The sequence below is a fragment of the Talpa europaea genome (assembly GCF_964194135.1).
Source record: "Talpa europaea genome assembly, chromosome: 4".
Taxonomy (NCBI): Eukaryota; Metazoa; Chordata; class Mammalia; order Eulipotyphla; family Talpidae; genus Talpa; species Talpa europaea.
The window spans coordinates 146,856,736-146,870,684 of NC_140070.1; positions in this window are offsets into that span (position 1 = coordinate 146,856,736).

Genomic DNA, 13,949 nt, shown 5'->3' on the forward strand with positions numbered 1-13,949 from the left:
TCCCGGGGGTGCAGGGCCTTGGTCCTGGGGCCGCTGCCCCTGGGCCCGACCGCAGCCTCACCCCAGCCCCGGCACCAGCACCAGCGGGCCCAGAGAGAGGGCTCCCTGCTCTCCTCTCTCCGAGGAGGAGACGGCCCAGGCCTGGTATTTTACTGGCCGTGGGGAGCTCTGAGGCCATCCCGGGTGTTCCCCTGTCCAGGCCCTCTTAGCACTGCCAGGGGGCAGCTGGGGCATGTCCTGCCCTCCTGGGGCCACGCTGGGGGGCAGGATGGTAACCCCAGCCAGAGCCCTCCTGCAGCTGGGGGCTGACCATCCAGGGATGCAGGGCGGGGGCGCTGGGGGGGCCTGGATGCCCAGAGCCTGGGACCAGCTTCCCACCTGTGCTGGTGACAGCTGGGAGCCGCGGTGGCAGGGAGGGGAGCCGGGAGGGGAGACTGCGGGGCTCTGGCTGGGTGCACCCACTGTGTGCAGCCAGTGTTCTGGGGCTCAGGGGGCTGCACACGCCCACTGAGGGGCTGTGAGGGAGTCCGGGTCCATCTGTGTGAGCTGGGCTATGCTGGTCGGGTGCCCAGGATGCCAGGCCCATGGGCACCTGCAACTGCATGTCATTGTCATGCAGAAGGACACGTCCCCATGCTCCCTTCGTGGGCTGTGGTGACCCCAGCCAGTGGTCAGGGGGATAGTGGGGCTCCTGTTTCCAGGTCCTCTGCCAGCCCCGGGGCGCAGGGTCAAGCCGGGCACTGTGTCAGGCTCGGGGATGCCCTTGGTGGCGGCTCATCAGTTCTGCCCCGCGGCCCTGCCTTCCTGTCCTGAGTCTTGCCCCAGCCAGGTCGCCCTCCCTCCCGTTGCCCACTGTACCCTCCCCCGTGCTTTGATCAGAATTTACCCCAGGCGGAGTGAGAGGAGGTGACCCCCCACCATGATTTGAGCCTGTCCCTGCGCCCCTGTGTCCCAGCGGGTGCGGGCGGCAGTCTGGGGCCTGCGGGTGTCGGGAGAGGTCTCCCAAGGGAGCTGTGCCCTCCGCAGCCTGCCCAGCTGGGAAGACCTGAGCAGGGCACCTGCAGGACCCCAGGATCCTCAAGTGCTCCCGGCTGGGCAGACTGGTGGGAAGGTCCTGTCTGTGTGTGGGGGCGGGAGGGGGCTGCGGGGAATCCTCGGGGGAGGACCCGCCCCTTCTGCCCCACTGCTGGGCCTGAGTCACTTGGAAGGAGACTCTGCTGGAGATGCACCCCATGGGGGGCCGGGCCCTGGGGCGCTCGCTGCGTGATTGGCTCTGGCGGTTTGGAGCGTGGGTGGTGGGCTGAGCGCCTGGCCCGCCTGGCCTCCGCCCCCTGGGATGCAGCTTTCCTGGGGGCCTCTGTCTGGAGTTGCTGAGGGGCCAGTCGCTGGGCTCAGGGTTCACGGGGAGGGTGGGGGGCTTGGCATTTATGGGGAGCAGTGGAAGGTCGGGTGGGGTGCAGATTTGAAGGGAGATGAGGGCCGGGCTGGACTGCTGGGTTCCGGGGCTGCGGGACAGCGGCCGAATCCAGCGGGAGACGCTCGACTCAGCTGTGGTGGCGCAAAGGCCGGGTCCGGAGAGAAGGGGCCCCGAGGCCCCCAAGCTGGGGCGGGGCTCCCCAGCGCGTTTCCGGGGTGCAGGGCCGGGGCTCCCCTGGCTGTGGTCCTGGTGCCTGCCGTGCTTTGTGGGGCTCAGGAGGCGGCAGGGTGGGAGACTCCGAGTCCGTCCCGGCTGCCGTGTGGGGTGAGGCGGTCAGCTCGAGGGGACCCGCGGTGCTGGCGGGGGCCTGTCTGCGCTGTGTTCAGAGACCGTGCTGCCTGCGCCCCTTCACGGAGCCGGGGTCCTGGGAGGCGGGCGGGGGCTGCAGGGCGACCCCCTTCTCTGTCTGGAAGCCCCAGGCCCCGAGTCCATGGACTCCTCGCTGGCTGTGGGGCCTCAGCGGCAGCCCCCGCCGAGCCAGGCTGGTCTCCCGCAGGTCGGAGGCGGCGTCCAGCGTGCGCTGGGAGAGGGTCGGCCTGCAGCTCACGCCAGGGAGCCGACCCCCGCGAACAGGTGCTGGGTGCCGGGAGAGCAGGAGGTGGCCTGGGTGCATGTCCCCACGTGAGACAAGTGACAGACACATGTGGTGTATGGGGTGTGTGTGAGGCGGGGGGTATGTCTGGTGTGTGTTGTGGATGTGTGAGGTGTGCGTGTGTCTGGTGTGTGAGGTATGTGTGGGGTGTGTGTGTGGGGTGTGAGGTGGGTGTGGGGTGTGTGGGGGATGGGTGTGTGGGATGCGTGTGTCTGGTGTGTGGGGTGTGTGTCTGGTGTGTCTGGTGTGTGTCTGGTGTGTGTCTGGTGTGTGTCTGGTGTGTGTCTGGTGTGTGGGGTGTGTGTCTGGTGTGTCTGGTGTGTGTCTGGTGTGTGTCTGGTGTGTGGGGTGTGTGTCTGGTGTGTCTGGTGTGTGTCTGGTGTGTGTCTGGTGTGTGGGGTGTGTGTCTGGTGTGTGGGGTGGGTGTCTGGTGTGTGTCTGGTGTGTGTCTGGTGTGTGGGGTGTGTGTCTGGTGTGTGTCTGGTGTGTGGGGTGTGTGTCTGGGGTGTGTCTGGTGTGTGTCTGGTGTGTGTCTGGTGTGTGGGGTGTGTGTCTGGTGTGTGTCTGGGGTGTGTCTGGTGTGTGTCTGGTGTGTGTCTGGTGTGTGGGGTGTGTGGTGTGTGTCTGGTGTGTGGGGTGTGTGTCTGGTGTGTGAGGTGTGTGTCTGGTGTGTGTCTGGTGTGTCTGATGTGTGTCTGGTGTGTGGGGTGTGTGTCTGGTGTGTCGGGTGTGTGTCTGGTGTGTGGGGTGTGTGTCGTGTGTGTCTGGTGTGTGTCTGGCTGCGGGGTGTGTGTCTGGTGTGTGTCTGGTGTGTGTCTGGTGTGTCTGATGTGTGTCTGGTGTGTGGGGTTTCTGGTGTGTGAGGTGTGTGTCTGGTGTGTGTCTGGTGTGTCTGATGTGTGTCTGGTGTGTGGGGTGTGTGTCGTGTGTGTCTGGTGTGTGTCTGGCTGCGGGGTGTGTGTCTGTTGTGTGTCTGGTGTGTGTCTGGTGTGTGTCTGGCTGCGGGGTGTGTGTCTGGCTGCGGGGTGTGTGTCTGGTGTGTCTGGTGTGTGTCTGGTGTGTGGGGTGTGTGTCTGGTGTGTGGGGTGTGTGTCTGGTGTGTGGGGTGTGTGTCTGGTGTGTGTCGGGTGTGTGTCTGGCTGCGGGGTGTGTGTCTGTTGTGTGTCTGGTGTGTGTCTGGCTGCGGGGTGTGTGTCTGGTGTGTGGGGTGTGTGTCTGGTGTGTATCTGGTGTGTCTGGTGTGTCTGGTGTGTGTCTGGTGTGTGTCTGGTGTGTGGGGTGTGTGTCTGGTGTGTGTCTGGTGTGTGGGGTGTGTGTCTGGTGTGTGGGGTGTGTGTCTGGTGTGTCGGGTGTGTGTCTGGTGTGTGTCGGGTGTGTGTCTGGTGTGTGTCTGGTGTGTGGGGTGTGTGTCTGGTGTGTGTCGGGTGTGTGTCTGGTGTGTGTCTGGTGTGTGGGGTGTGTGTCTGGTGTGTCTGGTGTGTGGGGTGTGTGTCTGGTGTGTGTCTGGTGTGTGGGGTGTGTGTCTGGTGTGTGGGGTGTGTGTCTGGTGTGTCGGGTGTGTGTCTGGTGTGTGTCTGGTGTGTGTTGGGTGTGTGTCTGGTGTGTCTGGTGTGTGTCTGGTGTGTGGGGTGTGTGTCTGGTGTGTGTCGGGTGTGTGTCTGGTGTGTCTGGTGTGTGGGGTGTGTGTCTGGTGTGTGGGGTGTGTGTCTGGTGTGTCGGGTGTGTGTCTGGTGTGTGTCTGGTGTGTGTCGGGTGTGTGTCTGGTGTGTCTGGTGTGTGTCTGGTGTGTGTCTGGTGTGTGGGGTGTGTGTCTGGTGTGTGTCTGGTGTGTGGGGTGTGTGTCTGGTGTGTCTGGTGTGTGGGGTGTGTGTCTGGTGTGTGTCTGGTGTGTGGGGTGTGTGTCTGGTGTGTGGGGTGTGTGTCTGGTGTGTCGGGTGTGTGTCTGGTGTGTGTCTGGTGTGTGTTGGGTGTGTGTCTGGTGTGTCTGGTGTGTCTGGTGTGTGTCTGGTGTGTGGGGTGTGTGTCTGGTGTGTGTCGGGTGTGTGTCTGGTGTGTCTGGTGTGTCTGGTGTGTGTCTGGTGTGTCGGGTGTGTGTCTGGTGTGTGTCTGGTGTGTGGGGTGTGTGTCTGGTGTGTGTCGGGTGTGTGTCTGGTGTGTGTCTGGTGTGTGTCGGGTGTGTGTCTGGTGTGTCTGGTGTGTCTGGTGTGTCTGGTGTGTGTCTGGTGTGTGTCGGGTGTGTGTCTGGTGTGTGTCTGGTGTGTGGGGTGTGTGTCTGGTGTGTGTCGGGTGTGTGTCTGGTGTGTGTCTGGTGTGTGTCGGGTGTGTGTCTGGTGTGTCTGGTGTGTCTGGTGTGTGTCTGGTGTGTGTCGGGTGTGTGTCTGGTGTGTGTCTGGTGTGTGGGGTGTGTGTCTGGTGTGTGTCGGGTGTGTGTCTGGTGTGTGTCGGGTGTGTGTCGGGTGTGTGTCTGGTGTGTCTGGTGTGTCTGGTGTGTGTCTGGTGTGTGTCGGGTGTGTGTCTGGTGTGTGTCTGGTGTGTGGGGTGTGTGTCTGGTGTGTGGGGTGTGTGTCTGGTGTGTCGGGTGTGTGTCTGGTGTGTGTCTGGTGTGTGTTGGGTGTGTGTCTGGTGTGTCTGGTGTGTCTGGTGTGTGTCTGGTGTGTGGGGTGTGTGTCTGGTGTGTGTCGGGTGTGTGTCTGGTGTGTGTCTGGTGTGTGTTGGGTGTGTGTCTGGTGTGTCTGGTGTGTCTGGTGTGTGTCTGGTGTGTGGGGTGTGTGTCTGGTGTGTGTCGGGTGTGTGTCTGGTGTGTGTCTGGTGTGTGTCGGGTGTGTGTCTGGTGTGTCTGGTGTGTCTGGTGTGTGTCTGGTGTGTGTCGGGTGTGTGTCTGGTGTGTGTCTGGTGTGTGGGGTGTGTGTCTGGTGTGTCTGGTGTGTCTGGTGTGTGTCTGGTGTGTGTCGGGTGTGTGTCTGGTGTGTCTGGTGTGTCTGGTGTGTGTCTGGTGTGTGTCGGGTGTGTGTCTGGTGTGTGGGGTGTGTGTCTGGTGTGTCTGGTGTGTCTGGTGTGTGTCTGGTGTGTGTCGGGTGTGTGTCTGGTGTGTCTGGTGTGTCTGGTGTGTGTCTGGTGTGTGTCGGGTGTGTGTCTGGTGTGTGTCTGGTGTGTGGGGTGTGTGTCTGGTGTGTCTGGTGTGTCTGGTGTGTGTCTGGTGTGTGTCGGGTGTGTGTCTGGTGTGTCTGGTGTGTGTCTGGTGTGTGTCTGGTGTGTGGGGTGTGTGTCTGGTGTGTGTCTGGTGTGTGGGGTGTGTGTCTGGTGTGTCTGGTGTGTGGGGTGTGTGTCTGGTGTGTGTCTGGTGTGTGGGGTGTGTGTCTGGTGTGTGGGGTGTGTGTCTGGTGTGTCGGGTGTGTGTCTGGTGTGTATCTGGTGTGTGTTGGGTGTGTGTCTGGTGTGTCTGGTGTGTCTGGTGTGTGTCTGGTGTGTGGGGTGTGTGTCTGGTGTGTGTCGGGTGTGTGTCTGGTGTGTCTGGTGTGTCTGGTGTGTGTCTGGTGTGTCGGGTGTGTGTCTGGTGTGTGTCTGGTGTGTGGGGTGTGTGTCTGGTGTGTGTCGGGTGTGTGTCTGGTGTGTGTCTGGTGTGTGTCGGGTGTGTGTCTGGTGTGTCTGGTGTGTCTGGTGTGTCTGGTGTGTGTCTGGTGTGTGTCGGGTGTGTGTCTGGTGTGTGTCTGGTGTGTGGGGTGTGTGTCTGGTGTGTGTCGGGTGTGTGTCTGGTGTGTGTCTGGTGTGTGTTGGGTGTGTGTCTGGTGTGTCTGGTGTGTCTGGTGTGTGTCGGGTGTGTGTCGGGTGTGTGTCTGGTGTGTGTCTGGTGTGTGGGGTGTGTGTCTGGTGTGTCTGGTGTGTCTGGTGTGTGTCGGGTGTGTGTCTGGTGTGTCTGGTGTGTCTGGTGTGTGTCTGGTGTGTGTCGGGTGTGTGTCTGGTGTGTGTCTGGTGTGTGGGGTGTGTGTCTGGTGTGTGGGGTGTGTGTCTGGTGTGTGGGGTGTGTGTCTGGTGTGTGTCGGGTGTGTGTCTGGCTGCGGGGTGTGTGTCTGTTGTGTGTCTGGTGTGTGTCTGGCTGCGGGGTGTGTGTCTGGTGTGTGGGGTGTGTGTCTGGTGTGTATCTGGTGTGTCTGGTGTGTCTGGTGTGTGTCTGGTGTGTGGGGTGTGTGTCTGGTGTGTGTCTGGTGTGTGGGGTGTGTGTCTGGTGTGTGGGGTGTGTGTCTGGTGTGTCGGGTGTGTGTCTGGTGTGTGTCGGGTGTGTGTCTGGTGTGTGTCTGGTGTGTGGGGTGTGTGTCTGGTGTGTGTCGGGTGTGTGTCTGGTGTGTGTCTGGTGTGTGGGGTGTGTGTCTGGTGTGTCTGGTGTGTGGGGTGTGTGTCTGGTGTGTGTCTGGTGTGTGGGGTGTGTGTCTGGTGTGTGGGGTGTGTGTCTGGTGTGTCGGGTGTGTGTCTGGTGTGTGTCTGGTGTGTGTTGGGTGTGTGTCTGGTGTGTCTGGTGTGTGTCTGGTGTGTGGGGTGTGTGTCTGGTGTGTGTCGGGTGTGTGTCTGGTGTGTCTGGTGTGTGGGGTGTGTGTCTGGTGTGTGGGGTGTGTGTCTGGTGTGTCGGGTGTGTGTCTGGTGTGTGGTGTGTGTCGGGTGTGTGTCTGGTGTGTCTGGTGTGTGTCTGGTGTGTGTCTGGTGTGTGGGGTGTGTGTCTGGTGTGTGTCTGGTGTGTGGGGTGTGTGTCTGGTGTGTCTGGTGTGTGGGGTGTGTGTCTGGTGTGTGTCTGGTGTGTGGGGTGTGTGTCTGGTGTGTGGGGTGTGTGTCTGGTGTGTCGGGTGTGTGTCTGGTGTGTGTCTGGTGTGTGTTGGGTGTGTGTCTGGTGTGTCTGGTGTGTCTGGTGTGTGTCTGGTGTGTGGGGTGTGTGTCTGGTGTGTGTCGGGTGTGTGTCTGGTGTGTCTGGTGTGTCTGGTGTGTGTCTGGTGTGTCGGGTGTGTGTCTGGTGTGTGTCTGGTGTGTGGGGTGTGTGTCTGGTGTGTGTCGGGTGTGTGTCTGGTGTGTGTCTGGTGTGTGTCGGGTGTGTGTCTGGTGTGTCTGGTGTGTCTGGTGTGTCTGGTGTGTGTCTGGTGTGTGTCGGGTGTGTGTCTGGTGTGTGTCTGGTGTGTGGGGTGTGTGTCTGGTGTGTGTCGGGTGTGTGTCTGGTGTGTGTCTGGTGTGTGTCGGGTGTGTGTCTGGTGTGTCTGGTGTGTCTGGTGTGTGTCTGGTGTGTGTCGGGTGTGTGTCTGGTGTGTGTCTGGTGTGTGGGGTGTGTGTCTGGTGTGTGTCGGGTGTGTGTCTGGTGTGTGTCGGGTGTGTGTCGGGTGTGTGTCTGGTGTGTCTGGTGTGTCTGGTGTGTGTCTGGTGTGTGTCGGGTGTGTGTCTGGTGTGTGTCTGGTGTGTGGGGTGTGTGTCTGGTGTGTGGGGTGTGTGTCTGGTGTGTCGGGTGTGTGTCTGGTGTGTGTCTGGTGTGTGTTGGGTGTGTGTCTGGTGTGTCTGGTGTGTCTGGTGTGTGTCTGGTGTGTGGGGTGTGTGTCTGGTGTGTGTCGGGTGTGTGTCTGGTGTGTGTCTGGTGTGTGTTGGGTGTGTGTCTGGTGTGTCTGGTGTGTCTGGTGTGTGTCTGGTGTGTGGGGTGTGTGTCTGGTGTGTGTCGGGTGTGTGTCTGGTGTGTGTCTGGTGTGTGTCGGGTGTGTGTCTGGTGTGTCTGGTGTGTCTGGTGTGTGTCTGGTGTGTGTCGGGTGTGTGTCTGGTGTGTGTCTGGTGTGTGGGGTGTGTGTCTGGTGTGTCTGGTGTGTCTGGTGTGTGTCTGGTGTGTGTCGGGTGTGTGTCTGGTGTGTCTGGTGTGTCTGGTGTGTGTCTGGTGTGTGTCGGGTGTGTGTCTGGTGTGTGGGGTGTGTGTCTGGTGTGTCTGGTGTGTCTGGTGTGTGTCTGGTGTGTGTCGGGTGTGTGTCTGGTGTGTCTGGTGTGTCTGGTGTGTGTCTGGTGTGTGTCGGGTGTGTGTCTGGTGTGTGTCTGGTGTGTGGGGTGTGTGTCTGGTGTGTCTGGTGTGTCTGGTGTGTGTCTGGTGTGTGTCGGGTGTTTGTCTGGTGTGTCTGGTGTGTGTCTGGTGTGTGTCTGGTGTGTGGGGTGTGTGTCTGGTGTGTGTCTGGTGTGTGGGGTGTGTGTCTGGTGTGTCTGGTGTGTGGGGTGTGTGTCTGGTGTGTGTCTGGTGTGTGGGGTGTGTGTCTGGTGTGTGGGGTGTGTGTCTGGTGTGTCGGGTGTGTGTCTGGTGTGTATCTGGTGTGTGTTGGGTGTGTGTCTGGTGTGTCTGGTGTGTCTGGTGTGTGTCTGGTGTGTGGGGTGTGTGTCTGGTGTGTGTCGGGTGTGTGTCTGGTGTGTCTGGTGTGTCTGGTGTGTGTCTGGTGTGTCGGGTGTGTGTCTGGTGTGTGTCTGGTGTGTGGGGTGTGTGTCTGGTGTGTGTCGGGTGTGTGTCTGGTGTGTGTCTGGTGTGTGTCGGGTGTGTGTCTGGTGTGTCTGGTGTGTCTGGTGTGTGTCTGGTGTGTGTCGGGTGTGTGTCTGGTGTGTGTCTGGTGTGTGGGGTGTGTGTCTGGTGTGTGTCGGGTGTGTGTCTGGTGTGTGTCTGGTGTGTGTTGGGTGTGTGTCTGGTGTGTCTGGTGTGTCTGGTGTGTGTCTGGTGTGTGTCGGGTGTGTGTCTGGTGTGTGTCTGGTGTGTGGGGTGTGTGTCTGGTGTGTCTGGTGTGTCTGGTGTGTGTCGGGTGTGTGTCGGGTGTGTGTCTGGTGTGTCTGGTGTGTCTGGTGTGTGTCTGGTGTGTGTCGGGTGTGTGTCTGGTGTGTGTCTGGTGTGTGGGGTGTGTGTCTGGTGTGTGGGGTGTGTGTCTGGTGTGTCGGGTGTGTGTCTGGTGTGTGTCTGGTGTGTGTTGGGTGTGTGTCTGGTGTGTCTGGTGTGTCTGGTGTGTGTCTGGTGTGTGGGGTGTGTGTCTGGTGTGTCTGGTGTGTCTGGTGTGTGTCTGGTGTGTGTCGGGTGTGTGTCTGGTGTGTCTGTGTGTCTGGTGTGTGTCTGGTGTGTGGGGTGTGTGTCTGGTGTGTCTGGTGTGTGTCTGGTGTGTGTCTGGTGTGTGTCGGGTGTGTGTCTGGTGTGTCTGGTGTGTCTGGTGTGTGTCTGGTGTGTGTCGGGTGTGTGTCTGGTGTGTGTCTGGTGTGTGGGGTGTGTGTCTGGTGTGTCTGGTGTGTCTGGTGTGTGTCTGGTGTGTGTCGGGTGTGTGTCTGGTGTGTCTGGTGTGTCTGGTGTGTGTCTGGTGTGTGTCGGGTGTGTGTCTGGTGTGTGTCTGGTGTGTGGGGTGTGTGTCTGGTGTGTCTGGTGTGTCTGGTGTGTCTGGTGTGTGTCTGGTGTGTGGGGTGTGTGTCTGGTGTGTGTCGGGTGTGTGTCTGGTGTGTGTCTGGTGTGTGTCGGGTGTGTGTCTGGTGTGTCTGGTGTGTCTGGTGTGTGTCTGGTGTGTGTCTGGTGTGTGTCTGGTGTGTGGGGTGTGTGTCTGGTGTGTCTGGTGTGTGTCTGGTGTGTGTCTGGTGTGTTGTGTCGGGTGTGTGTCTGGTGTGTCTGGTGTGTCTGGTGTGTGTCTGGTGTGTGTCGGGTGTGTGTCGGGTGTGTGTCTGGTGTGTGTCTGGTGTGTGGGGTGTGTGTCTGGTGTGTCTGGTGTGTCTGGTGTGTGTCTGGTGTGTGTCGGGTGTGTGTCTGGTGTGTGTCTGGTGTGTGGGGTGTGTGTCTGGTGTGTCTGGTGTGTCTGGTGTGTGTCTGGTGTGTGTCGGGTGTGTGTCTGGTGTGTCTGGTGTGTCTGGTGTGTGTCTGGTGTGTGTCGGGTGTGTGTCTGGTGTGTGTCTGGTGTGTGGGGTGTGTGTCTGGTGTGTCTGGTCTGTGTGTCTGGTGTGTCTGGTGTGTGTCTGGTGTGTGGGGTGTGTGTCTGGTGTGTGTCGGGTGTGTGTCTGGTGTGTGTCTGGTGTGTGTCTGGTGTGTGTCGGGTGTGTGTCTGGTGTGTCTGGTGTGTCTGGTGTGTGTCTGGTGTGTGTCTGGTGTGTGTCTGGTGTGTGGGGTGTGTGTCTGGTGTGTCTGGTGTGTCTGGTGTGTGTCTGGTGTGTGTCTGGTGTGTGTCGGGTGTGTGTCTGGTGTGTCTGGTGTGTCTGGTGTGTGTCTGGTGTGTGTCGGGTGTGTGTCTGGTGTGTGTCTGGTGTGTGGGGTGTGTGTCTGGTGTGTCTGGTGTGTGTCTGGTGTGTGTCGGGTGTGTGTCTGGTGTGTCTGGTGTGTCTGGTGTGTGTCTGGTGTGTGTCGGGTGTGTGTCTGGTGTGTGGGGTGTGTGGGGTGTGTGTCTGGTGTGTGTCGGGTGTGTGTCTGGTGTGTGTCTGGTGTGTCTGGTGTGTGTCTGGTGTGTCTGGTGTGTCTGGTGTGTGTCGGGTGTGTGTCTGGTGTGTGTCTGGTGTGTGTTGGGTGTGTGTCTGGTGTGTCTGGTGTGTCTGGTGTGTGTCTGGTGTGTGGGGTGTGTGTCTGGTGTGTGTCGGGTGTGTGTCTGGTGTGTGTCTGGTGTGTGTTGGGTGTGTGTCTGGTGTGTCTGGTGTGTCTGGTGTGTGTCTGGTGTGTGGGGTGTGTGTCTGGTGTGTCTGGTGTGTGTCTGGTGTGTGTCTGGTGTGTGTCGGGTGTGTGTCTGGTGTGTCTGGTGTGTCTGGTGTGTGTCTGGTGTGTGTCGGGTGTGTGTCTGGTGTGTGTCTGGTGTGTGGGGTGTGTGTCTGGTGTGTCTGGTGTGTCTGGTGTGTGTCTGGTGTGTGTCGGGTGTGTGTCTGGTGTGTCTGGTGTGTCTGGTGTGTGTCTGGTGTGTGTCGGGTGTGTGTCTGGTGTGTGTCTGGTGTGTGGGGTGTGTGTCTGGTGTGTCTGGTGTGTCTGGTGTGTCTGGTGTGTGTCTGGTGTGTGGGGTGTGTGTCTGGTGTGTGTCGGGTGTGTGTCTGGTGTGTGTCTGGTGTGTGTCGGGTGTGTGTCTGGTGTGTCTGGTGTGTCTGGTGTGTGTCTGGTGTGTGTCTGGTGTGTGTCTGGTGTGTGGGGTGTGTGTCTGGTGTGTCTGGTGTGTCTGGTGTGTGTCTGGTGTGTGTCTGGTGTGTGTCGGGTGTGTGTCTGGTGTGTCTGGTGTGTCTGGTGTGTGTCTGGTGTGTGTCGGGTGTGTGTCTGGTGTGTGTCTGGTGTGTGGGGTGTGTGTCTGGTGTGTCTGGTGTGTCTGGTGTGTGTCTGGTGTGTGTCGGGTGTGTGTCTGGTGTGTGTCTGGTGTGTGGGGTGTGTGTCTGGTGTGTCTGGTGTGTCTGGTGTGTGTCTGGTGTGTGTCGGGTGTGTGTCTGGTGTGTCTGGTGTGTCTGGTGTGTGTCTGGTGTGTGTCGGGTGTGTGTCTGGTGTGTGTCTGGTGTGTGGGGTGTGTGTCTGGTGTGTCTGGTGTGTCTGGTGTGTCTGGTGTGTGTCTGGTGTGTGGGGTGTGTGTCTGGTGTGTGTCGGGTGTGTGTCTGGTGTGTGTCTGGTGTGTGTCTGGTGTTTGTCTGGTGTGTCTGGTGTGTCTGGTGTGTGTCTGGTGTGTGTCTGGTGTGTGTCTGGTGTGTGGGGTGTGTGTCTGGTGTGTCTGGTGTGTCTGGTGTGTGTCTGGTGTGTGTCTGGTGTGTGTCGGGTGTGTGTCTGGTGTGTCTGGTGTGTCTGGTGTGTGTCTGGTGTGTGTCGGGTGTGTGTCTGGTGTGTGTCTGGTGTGTGGGGTGTGTGTCTGGTGTGTCTGGTGTGTCTGGTGTGTGTCTGGTGTGTGTCGGGTGTGTGTCTGGTGTGTGTCTGGTGTGTCTGGTGTGTGTCTGGTGTGTCTGGTGTGTCTGGTGTGTGTCTGGTGTGTCTGATGTGTGTCTGGTGTGTGGGGTGTGTGGGGTGTGTGTCTGGCTGCGGGGTGTGGGGCACAGCGAGGGCGCGCGTGGGCGCAGGAGCCGGCCCGGGCCGTGGGCGGGCGGCGGGGGGGCACCCGGGGGCAGCCGGGGGCACCGGCGCGGCCGGGGACGGGGTGACGCCGGCTGCGGGGGCGCCGGTCAGGGCCCAGCCCCGGGCCGCCCGCGGGCCCCCTGGCCGCCGAGCCCCGTCCACTCTGCCCCGACCCGCGCGGCCCGCCGGCCCCTGGGGAGACCCCTCGGCGCGCGCCCCTCGGAGGCCGGGCGGCCCGGGCCGTCCGTCGCGCCCTGGTCCGGCGTCGGGCCGTGCGGGCGGGGCGGCCCCTCCGGGCTGGGGCGGCCCCGCCCAGGGCCCGCCGGCCTCGGCCGCGTCCACGCTCGCCGCCTCCTGGGTCGGGCCCCGCCCCCGCCCCGCTCGGCCCCCGCCCGCCCCCCGGCCGGGAGGCCCGTCCCTCGGGGCAGCCGGCCCCGGCGCGGCCGCAGGGGGCCGGGCGAGCACCGCGAGGCCGTCGCGGCCGCGTCCTCTCTCGGTCCCGGAATGACCCGGCGCCGCTGCCGCGCACTTTGAGGCCCCGAGGCGCGACCCCCGGCGCCGCTTTGGTGCCCGGCCCGGCCCGGCGGCCCGGCCCTGCCGCCGCTGTCCGGCCCGGAGCGCTGGGCGGCCTGATGGCCGCGGGCTCCGCTGTGCGCCGCGGCCCTGGGGCTGCTCGGGCGGGGCGTGGCGGGGCGGGGTGCGGGGTGGGGTGGGGCGGGGCGTGGGGCGTGGGCGCGCGGCGGGGCGGGGCACGTGGGGCGCGGGGTGGGGCGCGGGGCGGGGCGTGGAGGGGTGGGGCGTGGGCATGGGGGGCAGGGCGGGGTGGGCGCGTGGGGCGGGGCGTGGGGCGGGGCGTGGAGGGGCGCGTGGCGGGGCGCGTGGCGGGGCGCGCGGCGGGGCGGGGCACGTGGGGCGCGGGGCGGGGCGCGGGGTGGGGTGGGGGCGGGGCAGGGCGCGCGTGGCGGGGCTTGTGGCGGGGCGCGGCACGTGGGGCAAGGGGTGGGGCGCGGGGCGGGGCGTGGAGGGGTGGGGCGTGGGGGCGGGGCGTGGGCATGGGGGGCGGGGCGGGGTGGGCGCGTGGGGCGGGGCGTGGAGGGGCGCGCGGCGGGGCGGGGCACGTGGGGCGCGGGGTGGGGCGTGGGGGCGGGGCGTGGGCATGGGGGGCGGGGCGGGGTGGGCGCGTGGGGCGGGGCGTGGGGCGGGGCGTGGAGGGGCGCGGGGCGGGGCGTGGGCGCGCGGGGCGGGGCGTGGAGGGGTGGGGCGTGGGGGCGGGGCGTGGAGGGGCGCGCGGCGGGGCGGGGCACGTGGGGCGCGGGGTGGGGCGTGGGGGCGGGGCGTGGGCATGGGGGGCAGGGCGGGGTGGGCGCGTGGGGCGGGGCGTGGGGCGGGGCGTGGAGGGGCGCGGGGCGGGGCGTGGGCGCGCGGGGCGGGGCGTGGGCGCGGCCAGGCCCCGGGCTCCGCCTGCGCCCCCCGCCGCTGACCGGAGCTGGCCTGGGCCTGTCGGCGCCGCCGGACTCCGTGCCCGGGGGGTGCTGCCCGCGCGCTCCCGGCCCCGCGGCCGCCCTCCTCCGGGCAGGGGCCCACGCGGGCGCCCCGGACCCCTCCGGCTCCCGCGGGGGCGGGCCGGGCTGAGGGGCGCCGGGCACAGCACGGTCTGTTTTTAAAACCCGGCTGGACGCCGGAGCCGGCGCCGGCAGTGGCAGTTTCGGGTCCGGTTTACCTGCGGGCCGGGTCTCGTCGACCCCCTTCCCGGGCTCGGGCTGGGGCCCGCCAGGGCCGCTCTCCCGGGCTGAGGGGCGCATCTTTTCACTGTGTGGAAAATGCCACCGCAGCCCGACCCCGCCGCGCCGTCCCGGGGCTTCCCGGGCCGAACC